The 21835-nt window shown below is 37.2% G+C and overlaps 1 long non-coding RNA gene across 1 annotated transcript in view; it reads left to right on the top strand.

The window, feature by feature from the left end:
* The first annotated feature begins 2409 nt into the window (after nt 1–2409).
* LOC134670423 (uncharacterized) overlaps nt 2410–21835 on the top strand; it is an 81309-nt gene continuing 61883 nt past the window's right edge. Inside the window, exon 1 of the long non-coding RNA XR_010099055.1 lies at nt 2410–2422. This is a non-coding gene — a long non-coding RNA (uncharacterized LOC134670423). The remainder of the gene's footprint in view (nt 2423–21835) is intronic.

Genomic DNA, 21835 nt, shown 5'->3' with positions numbered 1-21835 from the left:
AGTTTTATTAATCATTGAAGTTTATTAATTACTTTTCTTCTTCACCGGTCTATATTATTATATACTCTCTCATCACAACATCTCTAAAAGGTAGACAATGTCAAATGGGGATTTCCCGCAAATCGTAATGAAACCGGACCACAATACGGATAGGTACGGACTTTGCGGGCCGCCGTTCCGGCCGAAGTTTAATTGAACTGGCCCCTCAAACTTGACCCGCCGGAAAACCTCGCTTTAGCACTTTTCTACTCAACATTACTCGACTGACCGCACTTTGTAATAATGGTTGATGAAGATTTTGGTTAAAGGGTCATACGCAGGTTCTAATTGGGCGTTTCTGTTTCTGACAGTTAAGAACATAAGCTTCCCGTATTTTGCTGCTGCTGCTGTCCGCTAGCTGGCGCGGGTGCACGCACGCGGGTGTCATTCGTTGGTGTGAATTTTTCATTTTTACAAGCTTTTGTCTGTAATCAAATCTTGCAAGTTAATTTGATCCACTTCCCGGTTTCCGATTGAGCTGAAATTTTGCATGCATGTATAAATCAGATGACAATGCAATATTAGGGTACGATCGAGCTGATCTGATGATGGAGACAGGAGGTGGCCATAGGAACTTTTGTCTGTCATAAGAAAATTACAGCCAGCGATAAAAGCTTGTACAAAAAATGAAATTTTTGCCAAAAACTTATTTGATTTTTGCATGGATCGCTGGCTGAACGCACTGCACATTAAAATGGACACTGTTCACGAAAATTCACTGCCATGCCTTTGGTATTTACATACGCCTGATTGGTGGAAAACAAAGATTGCATGCTGTTTGTTTGACCCGTTTCCCAGCATGTCAGATTTTTAAATTGTATTTGGTTGAAGTCAGTGGCGTAGCTAGCATGGCATGGGTGGCACCCGGTGCGGAAATTGTAGGGGTCACCCCAAAATTCAATCAAAATTGTAAAATATATTTAAAAAGAGTAATTGTAATTTTTGTTAAATAAATAGTTCAGGATTTACTAGGGATTGCAATCCGGTCCGGCGGATCCGGTAATCCGGCCGGATCCGGCACATTTTTCATGATACCGGATCCGGCAAAATTCACCGGATCCGGTACCGGATCCGGTAAAGTGAAATAAAGCGCTAAAATATAAAATAACAGCTTAAAACACTGCTAAAATTTAAAAGTTCTCGCCAGTATTCGAATTTTCTCGCTCGCAAACAGCAACACAACAACTTGTTTGTTAGTTGACGCCAGTCTTCTAGCCGACGAAATATGTGTCGTGAGATTTCCGTGCACCGTAAGTACTGGATTGGTTTATATTCAATTTATTGTGTTGTTACATTGTAATTTAATGTACATGTTCTTTCGTTTTATTTTGTACAAACCATTTTAGCCCACTTATAATAAGTGTTACCTGCATTTAAAATATAATGAATAAATATTTATAAAATTAAATAGAGAAATATATGTTGACTTTTGACGACCGGTCTGACCTAGCCAGTGGGTAGTGATCCTGCCTGTGGAGCCGCGATCCTGGGTTTTCGAATCCCGGTAAGGACAATTATTTGTGTGATGAGCACAGATATTTGTTCCTGAGTCATGGTTGCTTTCTATGTATTTAATTTTAAGTATTTGTATATTATATATCGTTGTCTGAGTACCAACAACACAAGCTTTCTTGAGCTTACCGTGGGGCTTAGTCAATTTGTGTAAAAATGTCCTATAATATTTATTTATTATTATTATTTATATGTTATTTTGTTATTATTATGCTACTAAATGTACTTGTATAGGTATACACGTTTATTGATTTTGTTTGCTAAAACTAAAATGGTTGAATTGAGAGCACCTTTTTGTTCGAAATGTGGGTTGGGCTATAGATATTTTAAGAGAAAAAGAAGATTTTATTTGTGGTTAAGTAATGAAAACGTTGATTTTTGAAACTTAAAACAGCCATCATCGAATTAAACTGTTGTGAGACATACTAACATTGAATAATTTACGGTTTAGACTCACTTGTTTTAGTCACTCGCGCGACATGTTTCGGAGAGCCTATGTCTCCTGTTAAGACACCCGTTTTATTAATCCATTAAAAAATATCCTTAACTTCGCATATAACGCTAAAAACATGATAAAATACGTGACTTGATGATTTTTTTATCCGGATTACCAATCCGGCCGGATCCGGCCGGATCCGCCGGATTGAGACCAAAATCCGGCCGAATTTTTATAGGTGGCACTACTGATGTTCACGGACGGGTGTCACCCCTAAACGGGTGGTATTAGCTACGCCACTGGTTGAAGTTAACTTCTTACTGACAATATTTTTCTATAAAAAAACTTGGTTTACCTAACACTTCAAGTTTTTAGTTAAAAATAATACATGTAAACCATCTGTCGTGGTGCATTGTTTCGTCCTTGTGTGTGTGGGTGTCTACTGAAATGGGTCCCAATCCATTTTCAATATTATTCCGATACGTCAAATGCACGTTCTCGTTGTAACGTCGCCCCAGCGGGGAGACGTCCAGCACAACATCAATTTGCTGCCGATTAATCGGTAATACTAATCCAAATGCTGCAGTCAATCTATTCCCGTGGGTTGTGAGAGATTTTTGATGTAAATTTGAATCAGAATCATTGCATTTATTCTTGATGAACTATAAGTATAGAACAACAAAGAAATTTAGAGTAGCTAGATCAGTGCCCCAAACGCGTTAGTTCCGCGTAGCATTATTCCCGATCGCATTTTTCCCCACTCGCGTTAGTTCCGGGTAACATTATTTATTCCCGGTCGCATTTTTCCCCACTAGCGTTAGTTCCGCGTTCCGCGTAGTGTTAGTTCACAACATAGCTAGACGGAGCCCCGCTTCGCTTATGACGCATAAAATAACACTTGCCCTGCGTGGGCTACCAAAATCGCTGCAGACAACTTGGTCTAACTCTAAGAATATCTTTGATCCGTATGTTTCTAAAGCTAATACTGGTTAACTGAGCCTTGTCCTCGCCCGCCCTCAGTAACGCCGCGACCGCTGGCCAGGGACTCGTCGGCAATTGCGACGGCCCTCAGTGCCCATAATTAACGGAGCAATCACCACGACGCGTGCTTCTTGGGACTTTTGAATATGCTGAGTTTAAAGTTAGTAACACAGATAACGTTATGCGTAACCTACTTAGAATATCTTTTGAGCCGTATGTTTCTAAAGCCAATACTAGTTAACTGAGCCTCGTCCTCGCCCGCCCTCAGTAACGCCGCGGCCACTGGCCGGGGACCCGTCGGTAATTGCGACGGCCCTCAATGCCCATAATTAACGGAGCAATTACCACGACGCGTGCATCTTGGGACTTTTAAATATGCTGAGTTTAAAGTCAGTAACACAGATAACGTTATGCGTAACCTACTAAGAATATTTTTTGAGCCGTATGTTTCTAAAGCCAATACTGGTTAACTGAGCCCTGTCCTCGCCCGCCCTCAGTAACGCCGTGGCCACTGGCCGGGGACCCGTCGGTAATTGCGACGGCCCTCAATGCCCATAATTAACGGAGCAATCACTGCGACGCGAGCTTCTTGGGACTTTTGAATATGCTGATTGAGTTTAAAGGCTGAATGCAGAATCTAAATATTCCATGTCGCTTTCAGAACGTAAAAGACCAGTATACGCCTTAGGAGCTCCCAAAGCTCCTGATTTTTGCTCGTTGGTTAATAAGAGAAAATTATTGGTTACGGAAAAATCATCTAATTTGGTTTTATTGCATAATTTATATCCGTGCCACTTTATCGCAATATGAAATTACTTGTTATTTATAATTTTGTATATTCTAAGAGACTATAGTGCTTAACTTCTTAAAGCCAGTAGGTATACATAGGTAGTAGTTACATATTAACCGAATTCCGCCTAACAACCGCTGCAGAGACAAAACTTTGAATTAAATAGAAGGAGCACACCTGCAGGTTTCCTGGCGAAACAGATATACCGTGCAAAGGCTTTGTTTGTCCTGAGACCAAAGACTATTGAAATATTAAGACTTTCAATCTCGTCATTCTGGCAGTAGCGCGACTAGTTATGTATACTCAGCACCTATCAGTGCCGTGTGGTGCCGGCATCAGAAAAGAATAGCACCACCCCATCTCGTCTCGTGGGTGTCGTATAAGGCGACTAAGGGAAAACTGGCGACAGATATGCATATGAGCAAGGCTCGCCCGTATCCTTAGCGGGGTCCTTGCTCACAAGAGCTGTGCGCACGCCACATCGAAAACAAAGTAGCCTAAATATCAGACTATGCGTCAAAAGTATACCATTCTCTGATAACACTTATTATACAATGAGTTCTTAAGTATTCTCTGATAACCTAACAAAAAGAGATAATTATGTCGATAAACTCTTTCAGATACAAATTAAGCGATTACCTCTGCCCATGGATACCCGCAACACCATAGTGGTTGTAAGTCCGTTTCCGGACTTTAAGATGGGAGTACGCTCTTTTCTTGCAGGATTGAAGGTAATGTTTGGTAAAAAAAATACTTTACGAGTGGTTAGGGTCAAGGCATCTTCGCTAATGTACAGTCACCGGCAATAACATGTTACACAACGAAGGCCGCAAAAATATCTGACACGATCTTATTTTTAGAGCCATAAGAGCGTGTCACATAATTTTGCGGCCTTCGAAGAGTAACATATTATTGCAGGTGACTGTACAGAAGTAAATGACCGCAAATTGAATGTAGACTACCTACCAGTCTCTTTATTAACTGGTCTCTGCCTCGAAACCAAACAAACTGAACACAGCAAATAAATACCTACGCCACGGAACAAGCTCACACGACAGGGAACTGTATTTTACTTTACTTTTAAACCTATACACACACACACACACACACAGTAAGCTTTATACAGTTATTTTTATCGAAATAACGAAAACTGTTGTGGGATTTAGGGACCCCACACTCTGCCGTATTCGAATTTCAAGATATTCACAAGACACAACACGTACTAGATCCATTCTAGATACGTTATAGTTTAGATATCAACTAGTTCTCTTTTGCAGCGCAATTCGGGCAACCAATGTCACTTTTACGTTAGATAGAGTAAGATATCTATTAGATGTGAATTGGATCTCTAAGTCATATCTCCAGAATCGCACAAATGTCAAATTTGACAAGTTAGATCTTAAACATATCGCTATCGTATTTTGGTGATGTCTAAAAGATATATATTTCAAAATCCGAATCAGGCCCATTGCTTCTTATTCAGATTAATATTAGATTTTACAATCGCGTTTATTCTAAGCCGATGAAAATACATATTTGTCACCCGAAATTACGTTATAAAATGAACTTGCTTTAATAAAAACTTAAATATGTGCTTTCACAAAGAATATACTTAAAGTTAACCCTCTTATTGTCATGCAAAAAACTGCAAAAAAACCTTAAAGGCTAACCATATACATATCTCCAACTCTTGTCTCACTTAACGTCCTGTAATTAGAGTTAGACCAAGGTAAGTCTGCAGCGATAGCCCACGCAGTGCAAGTGTTATTTATGCGTCATTATTTCATAGAAATTTGACATTTTAAATAACACTGGCACTGCGTGGGCTATCAAAATCGCTGCAGACTTTTCTTGGTCTAACTCTAACTATACTATAGACACGTGAGCGTGAGAGTGGGTAATCAAAGTTAAGATACTCAATAAAAAAATCTACTTACACTTCAAGAAAACCATGAAAAGTATACAAATATTCTAAGACTCCAATTTCCAACAACACTCTCATTGGAATCACTACCGTATTCCATTAGTTTAAAGGTTAAATTTATATGTAAGAGCGGACGAGATACGACGTCGGGAAAGTTACGTTCCCATGTCTCAGGTGTAAGTTTTGCTAGAAGATTTGCTGGTGCAAGGAATATTGCAACATTTGCCACGGAATATAAAATGAATGTAAATGTACTTTTGAGGCATTTGTGTGAACAAAATGGTGATAGAATTGTCAAACCTAACCGTTTTAAATTGTGCTTATTAATGTGCTTGCTACCTATGCATTATTGAGATACGGTTTTTCGAAAAAGGCAGCGAACTAATTCACGATACAAGCGCGGAAAAAAAATTCAAAACAACTGGCGATAAATTAAAATACGACCGGAGGGAGTGTTTTAAATCGACACGAGATGTGAATTACTTATTCGCACGTGTATCGTACAACATTTTACAGTTCATAATTATGGTCCTTGAAACTTTAGACGTACGCACGGAAAGTACACTTTCCCGCACAAGTGCGGGAAATCAGGACCATAATTGCCGTCTACAATTAGTAATATGGTAATAATAAGCATAGGTGTCAATTTTTACTAGACCTAAACTATGTTTCTTTTTTCTCTTGTATAGATTAAGCCTTTTTATTTTTATTTAATACTTTAAGCTATATGTATTACTTAGTACAAATCCAAAACTTCAGCGTAGGAAGATATTTAAGCTATTGAAAATTGGAATTGTTTAAACTGGCTCCACGAGACAGGCCTAGCCTAGTGTGGCGGTCATAGGTTAAGTAGACCATATGTATTCTTTCTGGTAAATAAACTATTTTTATTTAATTTTTTATTTTTATTTTTTCTTTATTCATCATTTCTCTTAGGCTAGGGTTTTTATAATATGAATATAAAAGTAAAATATAAAAACACTTACAAAACAATAAAAAATACATATAAACACATTATAAAAAACCTAACCTAGGGTGCCGCCAGCAGCGAGGCAAGGCCCAAGCTACCGGTGGTCAGGGCTGCAGAGAGAGGAACCGACGTACTATCCGCGCCGTGTCCAAGATCACCGCCTTCTGCATCTGTCCCTTGATCCAACCACCTAGCGAGAGTCTCTCGAGATGTTGGTCGAGACTCTTCGCTATTAAACCGTTCACTGAAACGACTATCGGGACAATGATCGTCGAATCAACATCCCACATGGCGGTTATCTCGTGAGCCAAGTCTAGGTACTTACTGGACTTGTCCTTCTCGGCCTTCACGAGATTCTCATCATGGGGGATGGTGATGTCAACGAGCACGGCCCGACGTTGCGGTCGATCTATTATCACAATATCAGGCTTATTGGCTACAATAGTCCTGTCAGTGATGATAGATCGATCCCAATAGAGCGTGGCACGACCATTCTCGAGAACAGGCGCAGGTGTGTACTTGTAGTACGGTACTTCGCGGTCCACAAGGCCATATAGAAGGGCAAGTTGCTGGTGAATAATCCTGGCTACGAGATTATGTCTGTGCAAGTACTCGCCGTTAGCAAGATGAGAACAACCGGAAATGATATGCCTGAGTGACTCTCCGGGACGGCGGCATGCCCGACAAATGTCGACCGTACCGTCCTTCAGGATATATTTCCGATAGTTGTTCGTCATCATCACTTCATCTGCAATTGCACAGGCAAAACCCTCGGTTTCTCCGAAGAGGTCCCCGAATTGTAACCAGTTCACCGACGCGAGCAGGTCCACATCGGGTCCCGTGAGGGCCTTGTAGAACCGCCCGTGTAGCACCTTACTCTCCCATGCCGCCTTGCGATCCGCAGTACTTAGTACCACAGGTTTGCGCCAGTTCTCGTTTGCCAAGGAAAGCGGCGTGAGGTTCCTATCTACTGCCACCACATCACGATGCATCCCACACTCGTTGTTAAGGAAATAGTTCCTGAGATTGTACACCTCGCGGTTGTGGAGATCCTTGGCGTTTAGGAAGCCTCGGCCTCCACACTTCCGTGGGATGTACAATCTCATAACTGACGAGCGTGGGTGTAGCATGCGATGTGTGGTGAGCAGTGATCGGACCCTGCGATCCAGGGCGTCCAGCTCGGTCTGAGTCCACCTTAGTATGCCAAAGGAGTATGTGAGTAGGGGCATTACCCAGGCGTTGAAGGCGCCTATTTTTATTATAATTATGTATTGTAAATATTATAATAAAATCTATTGCTTGACTTTGTGGTTGGCCCCACCTCGCAGAATATGGCCAAGGGCTGAAAAAATACAGTACAAAATAGCTGCTAAGTAACGGATTCTTTGATTTAGTGAAATTTAACTAGTTAGTAACTGTTAGTTATTTAACATATTTTTAAATCGGAAAACATTATGAGGAAACCGGACTAATCCCAATAAGGCCTAGTGTCCCCTTTGGATTGGTATAAATATTATCTTCAATGGACGCCATCGCCACGCCATAACCATATCATTGTGATTGACGTTGTTTGTCACGCCTTAAACATAACAAAATTCGCAATACATTGCGTCTTAGAATAAACTTTAAAGTGTATTAAAAATCAAACCACAAGTTATTTTTAAAAGTTGCTGAACAAATGTTGGTCAGTATGAGGAAGTACAGTCAAGGAATTTAAATTCCGACCCATTTCGTACTTTGTCACAGTGACAATCAATATGAAAGCCGCTAGAGACCTCATACGGTTGTCACTGTGACAAAGTACGAAATGGGTCGGAATTTAAATTCCTTGACTGTACAGCCTATAGTTTAATTTTTTGCTCGTATTACAGGCCACACCAGAGTTGGTAACAGGTAATTTTAATTTTAGAACTACGTGCCTATTAGGTTGTTCTATCTCATAATTAGTAACACTTTAATCCAGTGCCGACAGCTTAATTCAGGTGTCGTCTATGACGCAGCGTCACGTAACGTCGTGACTAATGTGACGGTGTAACAATGAGAAAACGACTAGACCAGGTAGGGTTGTCACTTTTCGAGTACAAAATTTGTACTCGTAGCTACTTGTCTCAAAGTTTGAGTTGCCACTGTGTCGAACAATACATGGCATGCTCTGGAAATCTGGGAGCATTGATTGTTGTAAGACTAGTTGTAAGGCAGAAAATTGTCTTTTGATGTTAAATTTTTTGATAATGCCACGCCTGCCGTGTGCGGCGCGTCATCGTGAACCTATTTGCTGATCGTGATATTGATTAAATTAAATAGAATTTTTTCAAATTTTAGGGTTCCGTACCTCAAAAGGAATAATACGGAACCCTTATAGGATCACTCGTGCGTCTGTCTGTCTGTCCGTCTGTCACAGCCTATTTTCTCGGAAACTACTGGGCCAATTAATTTGAAATTTGGTACACATAATTATGTAAATTAGTGACCCAAAGATGGACATATTTTTTTTATAATTTTAAAATACATAGGTTCGAAGTTATTTAAGAAAATAGCCAACAAATGACCATTCCCCCCTTTATCTCCGAAACTACTGGGTCTAAAATTTTGACAAAATGCACGAAATAGTTCTTTACCTATAGATGACAGGAAAACTTATTAGAAATGTTCAGTCAAGCGTAACTCAGACTTAAGAATGACTCACGTTAGACCGGGTCGTGTCCGGGCCGGTCCTTCTGGCACATCGTTTTCTATGGAAAGCATCACGTGATCGCCTGTCATGTCATATAGAAAAGTAAGCGTCGGAAGCTCCGGCCCGGACACGGCCCGGTCTAACGTGAGTCATCCTTTAATGTACGGAACCCTTAAAACGCGAGTCCGACTCGCACTTGGCCGGTTTTTTAAAGTAAAACTAAAACGAATGCTTAAATTATGTTTCCAACTTTTATTGAAAGTACATGTAGGATGTAGGTAACACAAGTGTAGTACTAAAATAAAAATACATATACAAATCACACGCTTCACATGTAAGTGACAACCCTAGTCCACGGCTTCGCGATAATCCTGTGCGTGGCTTAGTCTGCCATAAGAGCATAACTCTTCATTTGCAAAATTAATGCTAATACACACATTTTTCTCAATTTCTGAGATATCGCATGCCGCTTGCCACGCAGGTGGGGGAGACCGAGGTGAGTTGTGACAGAGGAGAGTTGTGACATCGTCGATTTTTTGGAATCTATTAACTAGAAACTAGGTCGCAATAGCGCGCGTTTGTTAGTGCAAGTTACGAGCTAACAAACGCACACTGTTGCGACCTAGTTTCTAGTTAATAGATTCCAAAAATCGACGATGTCACAACTCTCCCCTGTAACAACTCACCTCGGTCTCCCCTATCGTTTAGATTAGAGCAATAAGTATATAAATAAATAAATAATGTATTTTACGTATTCATGCCTGTCTCTCTTGCGTAGGTACATACTCGTATTTATTTACTAGTATATATTTCTTTGATGTTATGCTAAAACTTGCGTCTATCGTATAAAAACCGGGCAAGTGCGAGTCGGACTCGCGCACGAAGGGTTCCGTACCATAAAGCAAAAAAAAAACGGAAATAAATGCAAAAAGAAAACGGTCACCCATCCAAGTACTGACCACGCCCGACGTTGCTTAACTTTGGTCAAAAATCACGTTTGCTGTATGGGAGCCCCACTTAAATCTTTATTTTATTCTGTTTTTAGTATTTGTTGTTATAGTATACATCATCTGTGAAAATTTCAACTGTCTATCACGGTTCGTGAGATACAGCCTGGTGACAGACAGACGGACAGACGGACGGACAGCGAAGTCTTAGTAATAGGGTCCCGTTTTACCCTTTGGGTACGGAACCCTAAAAAGCTTTTAAAAAGATATAAAAATATATGTAGGTTCATAATATTTTTATAATCCTATTTTATGAATAATGTATTTTTAAGAGACGATATTTTTCTTTGGATAGCGATTAAACTTCAACATTAACTTAAGATAACTTTATTATACACACTACTATTAAGAGATCTAATTCAAAAGCCACAGACACTGTGTCCAATAATAACTACACAAGATCCAACATCTAATAAAGGACTTCACAATCTTCAACTCGTAACACGGCAAATTAGTCTGAATAACGTTACTTTGACAAGGTACTTCGGCGAGATTGAGTGCATTCTGCCACAAAGCGGATGCGAGACCTCAAGTTATAACCTTGTTACAGTAATCTAGGTGACTGAATCTCGAGATATGGGGATGTTACACGCTTAAGAGGATTGTAATATCTGTAGGTAGATAATATTAATATACAGAGAGAAATATTAGGGACTATGTATTGTAAGTTGTAGGCATGAGTTAACTTCGAATGAGTTTGGTATTTGTGTGTATGATTTCGTGTTATTTTTTGTTTATTTATTTGTTTATTAGGACCCTCAACAGAAGATAGAGTTTACATATATAGGTAGATTACTATATTATTATATGTATGTATGTATGTATGTATGTATTTACTTTATTGTACATAGAAATATAAACACGAGAAACACAGTTACAGAGTCAATTAAATACAACAAAGGCGAACTTATCCCTGAATGGGATCTCTTCCAGTTAACCTTTGAGGAAATGAGTAGAACAGAAGTAACGATGAATGACAAACAAAAGCAAAAGTGTACAATCCCTAAAATAAATAAAATGCACGTTTTGAATACACATTACTCCAAATATACATAAATAGAAATATAACAATACAAGAGTACATATACATATAATATATATAGGTATAAATAAAAATAAATAAATACTCAACATATAATATAAATAGATATATAGATATTAATAGATATATATAGATATTATAATTTGTTTATTTCGTTTTTCTAAGAAACTAGCATTGGATATTATTCCACATACTTACACGCGTATTCGGGAAACGAGATAATCACAAGATCTAGAAACGATATAGAGATCAACTAGATTTACATTAGATATCGACTAGATATGACTTGGATATCTAAGTCATAACTTGTCGAAATCGTTCAAGAGGACCTCCAGAATCGCGGAAACGTCAAATTTGACATATCTATCATGTCGAAATCGTTCAAGAGGACCTCCAGAATCGCGGAAACGTCAAATTTGACATATCTATCTTACAAATATCTTTAAATTATACATATCGTAACTTGTTGAGGTCTAGGTAGTAGAGATCTAATACATTTTCAGAATCGAGCCGTTACTTAATAATATTTTTTTTTTTTTTTAAATCAAAATATACTTTATTCATGTAGGCCTAGCAACAAGCTCTTATGAATCGTAATTAATCTTAAACTAATTATCAGAGCAATTTATTGAGGTTAATATTATTCCATAATAAAATTGGATTATTATACATTTTTTTTCATTTTTCATTTTCATTTATTCACCATAAAGTAATATGTGCATTACATGGTATGTCGTTACAGGCAATCGAATACTTAAATTAAGTACAATACATTACAATAAATAGAAATTAATATAAAAGCAATTGTTGTTAATCAAAATAATTATAAAATTTCCCTTCAATAGCCTATTTAACATTATGCAAAGTTATTCATGTCAATATTACAGTTTAAATATTCGGTCACAGAGTAGAAGGCACGCTTCCTGAAATAATTAGATATTTTATTTCTAAAACTATGTATTGGCAGGTTAGTTATTTCCAATGGCAGTTTATTGAACATTTTGATCTTTAAGTAAACACCCTGTTTTTGACATTTTTTAAGCCGCACCTTTGGTAAAAGCAATTTGTGCTTGGATCGCGTGTTATAATTGTGTATATCAGATAATTTTAGAAGAGAGTCCGCTTGTTTGTGAATTTCTAGCAAGGAATTATAGATAAATAACGAGATTACCGTCATTATGCCTAGTTTTCCAAAGAGAGGTTTGGCTGAGTCCCGTCGGTTGACACCGCACATGATCCTCATCGAACGCTTCTGTAGTACTAGTACTTTTTGAATATCCGATGCATTGCCCCATATAGTTATTGCGTAATTTAGTAAGGATTGAATATACGCATAGTAGACCATCTTTAAAGTTCCTGAATTTATTAGAGGTTTGAGTTTAAGTAACGCAAAATTTGCCGAAGAGAGTTTGCTACAAAGTTTCTGTATGTGATCTTTATGTGTTAATTTATTATCTATTATATATCCTAAAAACTTATTGCAATCTTGATACTTAAGAGTAGATGGGTTTTTGTCTATTCGAGAATTTGTTCTATATTTAACATTTATGGTCTTGTCGGTATTCAGTACTATCCCGTTTGCCTGGAACCAGTTCTGTAGGCTACGTTGGATTTGTATCAGCTCTTCCTCCATTAAGTTGACTTTCGCGTGCCTCACTCCCACGTGAGTGTCGTCAGCAAATAGAGTGACTTGTGCAAAGTCTGGAATATTTGATGGTAAATCGTTAACGTATATCAGGAATAACACAGGGCCCAGAATCGAACCCTGTGGTATTCCGACATCATTGTTTTTAAATTCCGATTTACATGTCAAATTTAACACTAAGAATTTCACAAAAGGATCGTCAAACATTTAAAAAAAAATTGTATAAAAAATACTAGTCTAGAATTTCTAGAATAAAATCTAAATGTCAAAAAAAAGCATAAGTAACAAACAAGTAGATAATATTACATCGGAATATCCATTTCCTCATCAATAATCAAATATACCTAATAAATAAATAATCATTTCGAATAACAATTAATCCCACGTTCTATTATCATTCATGTAGTCCTGTGTGGTATAATAAGCTTTGGAAATAAGTTTACGCTTTACATAATTCTTAAATTTATTAATAGATAATTCAGTAATATGGTTTGGAAGTTTATTATAAAATCTTACACAATTACCCATGAATGATTTTTTAATTTTATGGAGCCGAGTGAAGGGCACTGCGAACTTATGTTTATTTCTAGTATTAATATTATGGATTTCACAATTTTTCCTAAAATTTACAATATTTTTATGTACATACAGAATATTCTCATAAATGTATTGACAGTGCACTGTCATTATGTCAATTTCCTTAAATTTATCTCTAAGTGAGTCTCTATGGTTCATTTTGTATATTGCTCGAATAGCCCTCTTCTGCAGAACAAAAATGGTATTTATCTCTGAAGCACCGCCCCACAGTAAAATACCATATGCCATAATGCTATGGAAGTAACTAAAATATACTAATCGAGCTGTTTTCACATCAGTTAACTGACGGATTTTGCTCACTGCAAAAGCTGCAGAGCTCAGTCTATTCGAAAGAGTAGCAATATGGGGACCCCACTGGAGTTTAGAATCTAAAGTTATACCAAGAAAAACTGTACTATCAACTAATTCCAATTCCTCATCCTTCACAATGACACTTGCTTGCACATGCCTTACGTTACTACTAGTGACAAACTTAATACATTTAGTTTTTTTCTCATTTAACATTAAATTATTAACATTGAACCAATTTACTACTTTTGAAATAGCATTGTTTACATCATTGTAAGCTTGTTGCTGTCGTTTGACTTTGAAAATAAGTGAGGTGTCGTCTGCAAACAATACTATATCATGGTTGGTCTTAACAAGGAATGGCAAGTCATTTATGTAGATAAGGAACAGGAAAGGCCCCAAAATTGACCCCTGTGGTACACCCATAGAGACCAATGACCCAGGTGATCGCTGTCCATTCACATCGACCCTTTGTATTCTACCATTTAAGTAGGACTTAAGTAAATTCAGTGCCGATCCTCTAACGCCGTAATAATGAAGTTTCCTGATTAATGTTTCATGACAAACACAGTCGAAGGCCTTAGATAAATCACAGAAGACACCTAAAGCATCTCGTGACTCCTCCCAGGCATCGAAAATATGCTTAATTAGCTCAACACCAGCATCGGTTGTTGAGCGACCCCGTGTAAAACCAAACTGCTTATTATGCATCAAATTATTAACGTTAAAATGTCGTACTAATTGAGAAAGAACTAATTTTTCAAAAATCTTGCTAAATGTTGGTAGCACAGATATCGGTCTAAAGTTAGTGGGGTCAGAGCTGCTACCAGATTTAAATAAAGGAATTACTTTACTATGTTTCATTAGATCAGGAAACTCGCCGCAATCAACACTGTTGTTAAATATAACTACCAAGTCAGGCGCTACAATTTCTACTAAGGATTTGACAGCATGGACAGAGACTCCCCAGAGGTCACTAGTTTTTTTGACATTAATTGATTTAAACGCCTTTATTACATCTGAGGTACAAACATGTTCAAAATGAAGGTCTCCACAACACTCTGGAGCGTTATCTTTTAATAATGTAACAGCAGATGAGGGTGATGAATTTAAATCCTTAGTTGTAGATACTGGTACCTCGGTGAAAAATTTTTCAAATTCTGTAGCTACTTCTAAATTAGAATCTATAATTTTGTTATCAATGTTTAGTTTAAGTTCTTTAATTGTGTGTTTCGAACGACCAGTCTCCACATTTATTACTTTCCAGGTTGCTTTAATAATGTCTGAACTACTTTTTATTTTCTGACTTAGATAATTTCGCTTAGCTATATGACAATCTACTTTAAACTTCTTCGAATACGCCTTCACATGTTCTTTAAATTCATCACTCTGATTAAACCGCCGTTCCTCATATAAGGCATACAGTTCACGTCTTCTTTGATGTAAGTCCGCAGTAGCCCACTCACTAAAAACTGATGCACCACTAACTACGACCGATTTTGAGGTGAATATCGCATTATAATGATTCATAAAAGTGTGAAAGAATGAATTATACATACTATTAGGACTCATATCGGAAGACAAAAAGGGTAGCGCCTGAACTAAACTTAGCTTCATTCTTTCCACGCGGTCCGAGGTTACTGGTACAAAAGTTATTTGTTTTCTCATGGTATTTTTCCTAAATGCCTCAAATACCATTAATTGACCTAAGTGGTCAGATTCTAAATTGCTGATAACTTTTTTAGCAATAGGAAAAATATCTGTGAAAATATTATCTATACAGGTTGCACTAGTAGCAGTCACTCTAGTGGGCTCCATAAACATGTGGTTGAGATTACAAGATTTAAAAAGATTCAATAATCTACAAGACATTGTTGAATTTTCCATAATATTTACATTAAAGTCGCCGCATATAAGCAATTTCTTACTAGAAGATGATATTTTACGTAGGGCAGATTCCATTATGTTTTCAAATAATTCAAAATTACTTAATGGCGGCCTATACACACAGACAACAATAAATTGCTCTAATTCAACTGCACTTAGTTCTATAGTCCGTTCAACAGACATGGATACAATGTCCTTACGTTCCTTAAATTTTAACTGACTATTTAATATAATTAATGACCCACCATGTATGGAACTAAGTCTGGTGAACGAACTTCCCGCCTGGTGATTATTAAATTGGGGCATTAATTCATTATTATGTAACCAATGTTCAGTAAGACATAAAATATCAATATTAAAATCATTCAAAAAAAGTTCAATCTGCAAATTTTTTCCTCTAATACATTGAATATTTTGATGCACCAGGTGGATATACTTTCCATGTTTGCAGTATTTTTCATTATATTTATTTAAAACTAAATTGCCAGAGACAGAATCTTTTGTCTTAACAGCTAGTTTAAATCTATTAAATCATTGGTTATGACTGGAACCAATTCCAAGTTCATACTGGACTGCTCAATAGGAGCAGAATTGTCTGCCAAATTCTTGGCAGAAATGTCAAGTAAATAGGATAGCGATAAAGCTATTTGTCTTTTATAATAATTTGAAAGGCAACACTTGCCTTTAGTCAAAAACACCATAGGCATATGGTATTTACTAACAAAATTGTTAGTGTCAATTATGCTAAACTTACTACTATATGTACAAAGATTATATAGAGATATATTTAACTTATGTCTAGTGGTATTTTCTGCCTCTGACATTTGCTCACAATAGGGGAATGTGAAAAAAATAATTTCATGCACTGCAAGCGAGTTTAACTGTTCAAAGTATTTAATTAAATTATTTTTGTTCACATTACCCCTATTCCCCATAAGAATAAGCAGTGTTGTCTTAGAATTAATATTACTGTCATTTAAAATTTGTTTTAAGATATTTTCAAAGCTACTGTGAGGCAGACAATTGCTGATTGTACTAAGTCCCTTTAGGTAAAAGCTTAAAAATGAGCTCATATTGCTTCCAATATTTTCCTACCAGTCAAATGGTAAAATGCGATTTCTCTGGAGATTATAACGTGGTAAGTAAGAGGGATCTAAGGTAAACGTACTAGTGCTCGACATGCTAATGCCTAATAGATGACACCTTGCTGTCACGTTTATTGACAATGACTTAAGTTTCAAGATGACATGTACTGGGACCGCGTCGAGCGCCAGTACGTTTACCTAATAGGTATGTGACAAAAGTATGAACTAGAATACATACCTACATTCAAGTGACGTAAGTAACTCTGAAGCAAATCCCTTATTAATCACCAAGAATGTGCTTTGATCCTCAAGACTTAATCCATGACCGACCGTTTACCTAGAATTAATATGCAATTTGCATGCTAATCGGCCATTTGACGGAAAATCTTAATTTTCGACAAGATGAACTTTAGTAAGGCTGTAATGGAATTTCCCAACGAGCTTAACTGTTTCTAATTAACAAGTCCGAAGAATAATTCGACTTGAGTCGTATAGTTTCGTTGATTGCTCTGTGATACTAATTGCTTGGGCTATATTCAGACATTTAAAAAAAAATGCAATGTAATAACGACTTAAAATGAATTTATGCGTCGCGCGTGCAATTGTAATTATTTTGGTAATCTGAAATCTAAAGTACATATATGATAGGTATGTATAGAAAAATATGCATAAAAAGAACAACCGCCACCCAAAATAGGTGAAATTTTTCATCATCTCAGCCATAAGACGTCCACTGCTGACATAGGCCTCCCCCTTGGACCTCCATTCGTACCGGTTGGAAGCGACCCGCATCCAGCGTCCTCCGGCGACCTTAACAAGGTCGTCTGTCCATCTTGTGGGTGTAAAATTTTTTATTGCCAGCAATCCTGAAATTACATTTACATCCGAATGAATTATTCTATTAGTACCTATTATTAGTTTTTTTCGGTTTATTGCATGATCTATTAGTATTACTTACTTAATATTGTATAAATTAAATACTATAGAATATTTTTTATTCGACGGTAGGTACCATCGCCCACACTGTTCTGGACATTGGTGGAGTACTTACAGTTAGGAATGTTGCTGTTTGTACGAGTTCTTCAACGCTGAATCAATACGTTTTCGATATAATTTTGAGACTAAAAATCTACATTTGCGAATGAGGCCCTAGGTCCGCGAAAAACAAAATACAAGGGTCAAAGTTGAACCTCGGTAATTTATCGCAAGACGGTGAATGGTACGATGCAGAGGTGAAATAACCGTTCGTTGGGCTTTTATAGCTGAAAACAAGATGAAGAACTAAATTTATCTCAAAATAGATACAACGGATAAAGGATGACTCACGTTAGACCAGGCCGTGCTTTCAGAGCTTCGTTTTCTATGGAAAGCACCACATGTTCACGATCGGCCGTCATAGAAATTACTGTCGGACGCCCCGACCCGGGCACGGCCCGGTCTAGCGTGAGTAATCCTTTTAATCATAGTTTTTAGGGTTCCGTACCCAAAGGGTTAAACGGGACCCTATTACTAAGACTTCGCTGTCCGTCCGTCCGTCCGTTCGTCCGTTCGGCCGTCCGTCCGTCCGTCCGTCCGTCCGTCCGTCCGTCCGTCCGTCCGTCCGTCTGTCTGTCACCAGGCTGTATCTCACGAACCGTGATAGCTAGACAGTTGAAATTTTCACAGATGATGATACAACAAATACTAAAAACAGAATAAAATAAAGATTTATATTGGGCTCCCATACAACAAACGTGATTTTTCACCAAAGTTAAGCAACGTCGGGCGTGGTCAGTACTTGGTAGGTAGCGTATTAGGGCCACTGTTATTTCTACTCTACATCAACGATCTCCCTAAACATGTCAAGCACCCTATGGTCTTATTTGCGGACGACAGTACAGTTATAATTGAATGTAAAAATATTAATAGTTATGAAATAGAAATTAATGATACTATAAATGATATAATAAGATGGCTTAATGTAAATAATCTGACAATAAATATTAATAAAACTAAAATAATGCACTTTCGACAAAACACACCCATGTTGCCTATAAATTGTAATTATCAAGGACTTACTATAGAACCGGTTGAAGAAACTAAATTTTTGGGACTAACTATTGATAGCAAGTTGTCTTGGAAACCACATACGGAGGAAATTTGTACAAAGCTAAGTAAATATGCATACGCTCTTTACAGATTATCGAAGATAGTAAACATTGAAGCAGTAATTGCCGCATATCATGGTTACGTTGGGTCAACCCTCCGCTATGGTCTTATATATTGGGGGAATTCAACCAACAGGGAGATCGTATTCAAAGCACAAAAACGATGTATAAGGTCAATGTGTGGTCTGCATCAATTGGATAGCTGTGTTCCGTATTTTAAAAAACTTAATCTGTTGACTCTACCGTGCCTCTTCATATTTGAAACTGCTGTTTTTGTAAAAATAAATCTGCATTTATTTAAACAAGTGTCACAGATATTTAACAGAGATACCTACCGTGCTGTACCTTTGTACAGTATTTTCTCGTACTGCATTAATGCGGAAAAGTGTGTTTTGTCTGGCGAGCAAGATCTTTAACAAAATTCCTATAGCTCTAAGAATGAAACCATTGCACTTGTTTAAAAATGACTTGAATAATTTATTAATTTCTAAGTGCTATTATTCGTTGCCAGAGTTTCTTGGTGACACTTTAAATTAGCTTGTAAGTAATTAGTGAATATAAGTATTGTATATATGCATGACTTATTGACATAAAAATATGAATAGATTTTAATAAATAATTATGAGTTTGTAATACGCGCAATTATGATTAAGTTATTGTATAATTGATTAATTTCTTTAGTTAAGTATATTTCCTTGTAATAATGTAATTTAATTGGTATGTGTATACCTAATTTCGAATTTGTATGCCTGTCGGCGAAACATAGCGTTCTCAAATACTTTTTGTACCTATCCAACATTGTTACCTATGTTTACAAATAAATAATTTGTCTTGTCTTGTCTTGTCTTGTCTTGGATGGGTGACCGTTTTTCTTTGCATTTTTTTTTTGCATTATGGTACGGAACCCTTCGTGCGCGAGTCCGATTCGCACTTGCCCGGTTTTTTTTCCATATAATATACCTATATACAACCTTGGAAATATCGTTATGGTATAAGTTTAAACAAAAAAGATCAAAAGTTTTCCTCATTTTTTCTTCAATGGGCTTTCTTCCCAGGATTCATGCTGCTCTAAGCTTCACAGGATTAATTTGAGAGTAGCACAAACTTTCAAAGTCAATCTAACTTGCCAACTAAGACATGGCTTCTTTACTTATTTTTTAGAGCTATTGGCTATGGGCGTCGACAAAGTTGCAAATCTCTGATACGTGAAGTAGATTTTGTTTTACATTAAATTAGATCAATTAGTAGCAAAAAGTTGTTAAACAAATTAATTAGTCAAAACGTTCTGCACACGCTCTTACTTTGTTGACAGTCACTTAATGAAAGTAATTTATAAATACAGTACATTTTATCGCATCACGGGTATATTCACTTATGCTATTATTATTTCTTCATAAAAAAAATATGGGACTGTAATTTTTCCTTAAAAACGTACTCGAATATTTTTCCGAGGTTTTTGAATCAAGACTTTTAGAGCAATCTAATATAAATTGCATGGACAGTTGGACACATTATAAATAAATTCATAATTGCAGCTCCCTATACCTAAGACCTAGACGAAAGTTTGGAAAAACTGATTGTGATTGGACACACCGAAGGCAGGAGATCACGCGGTCATTCACCAATAAAATGGACCGATCAAGTTAAAGACTCGTCATCCTCTGCTTTCTACACGGTCGTCAGAGACGCATTGGACAGAAACCGGTGGAGACAGATCATCCGCTCCAGATGTAACCCTGATACTGACCACGATCCTCAGACATGAGGGACCGACCAAAGAGAGAGAGATACCTAAGGCCTAAAGGGGCCCACTGATTACCAGTTCGCCGGACGATATCAGCCTGTCATTTAAACGAAAAATTTGACAGCGATCAACTGATAATCTGTGGGCCCCTTAAGATATAGTTTAGGTACTAGCGTAAGTAGGGATACAGCTATACTAAAGAATGAGAGACGAAGATCATTATCTCATTCTAACAAATAGCTTTGTTCCTATACTTACATAAGTAAAACTTACAAAGTGTGTCTTAAGCCTAACGTTATGTCTGTTAACTCTTGTAAAGCGTGAATACAAACATTCACGCGTTCATAGATCATGGGCCCGATTCGGATTTTGAAATAGACATCTATTAGATATCTTTTAGACATCACCAAGATACGATAACGATAAGTTTAAGTTCTAATCTGTCAAATTTGACATTTGCGCGATTCTGGAGATACCTACTCTTGAACGATTTCCACAGGATATGTCTTAAAGATCCAATTCACATCTAATAGATATCTTACTCTATCTAACGTAAAAGTGACATTGGTTGCCCGAATTGCGCTGCAAAAGAGAACTAGTTGATATCTAAACTATAACGTATCTAGAATGGATCTAGTACGTGTCGTCTCTTGTGAATATCTTGAAGTTCGAATACGGCAGCATACGCTCTTCATTCCAGTTCCAGTTAAAAAAGGCAATTGAAATTGCTTTCGCTCGATTTGAAAGCGGCAAACATCCTCGCCGTTGCCAGTCGTTTCAAAACTGCTAGTCTGCAGTCAGGCCGGATTGAGAGCCGATATTAGAAATATAGTTACGCCTGAATAGAGGGAGATCGGAAAAAGTACGACCAATTGATTTCGGCTTTTCAAGCTGTATGTGAAACATTGTAGAAAGGATTAAAATTTTTGATTATTACACTGAGAGAAAAGTACAACAAAAATACACTTAGAATTACAAAAATAAACTTAATCCGGGGACAAGGAGAGTTAATTAATAGGAACAAATTGACTTTTGCAATTCCTATTAGTTCTTGCAATATCTATTAT

This window comes from Cydia fagiglandana, chromosome 13 (assembly GCF_963556715.1).
Source record: "Cydia fagiglandana chromosome 13, ilCydFagi1.1, whole genome shotgun sequence".
In the NCBI taxonomy this organism is placed as follows: domain Eukaryota; kingdom Metazoa; phylum Arthropoda; class Insecta; order Lepidoptera; family Tortricidae; genus Cydia; species Cydia fagiglandana.
Note: the sequence above shows the minus strand (reverse complement) of the source record. Positions and strands in the feature narration are given on the sequence as shown.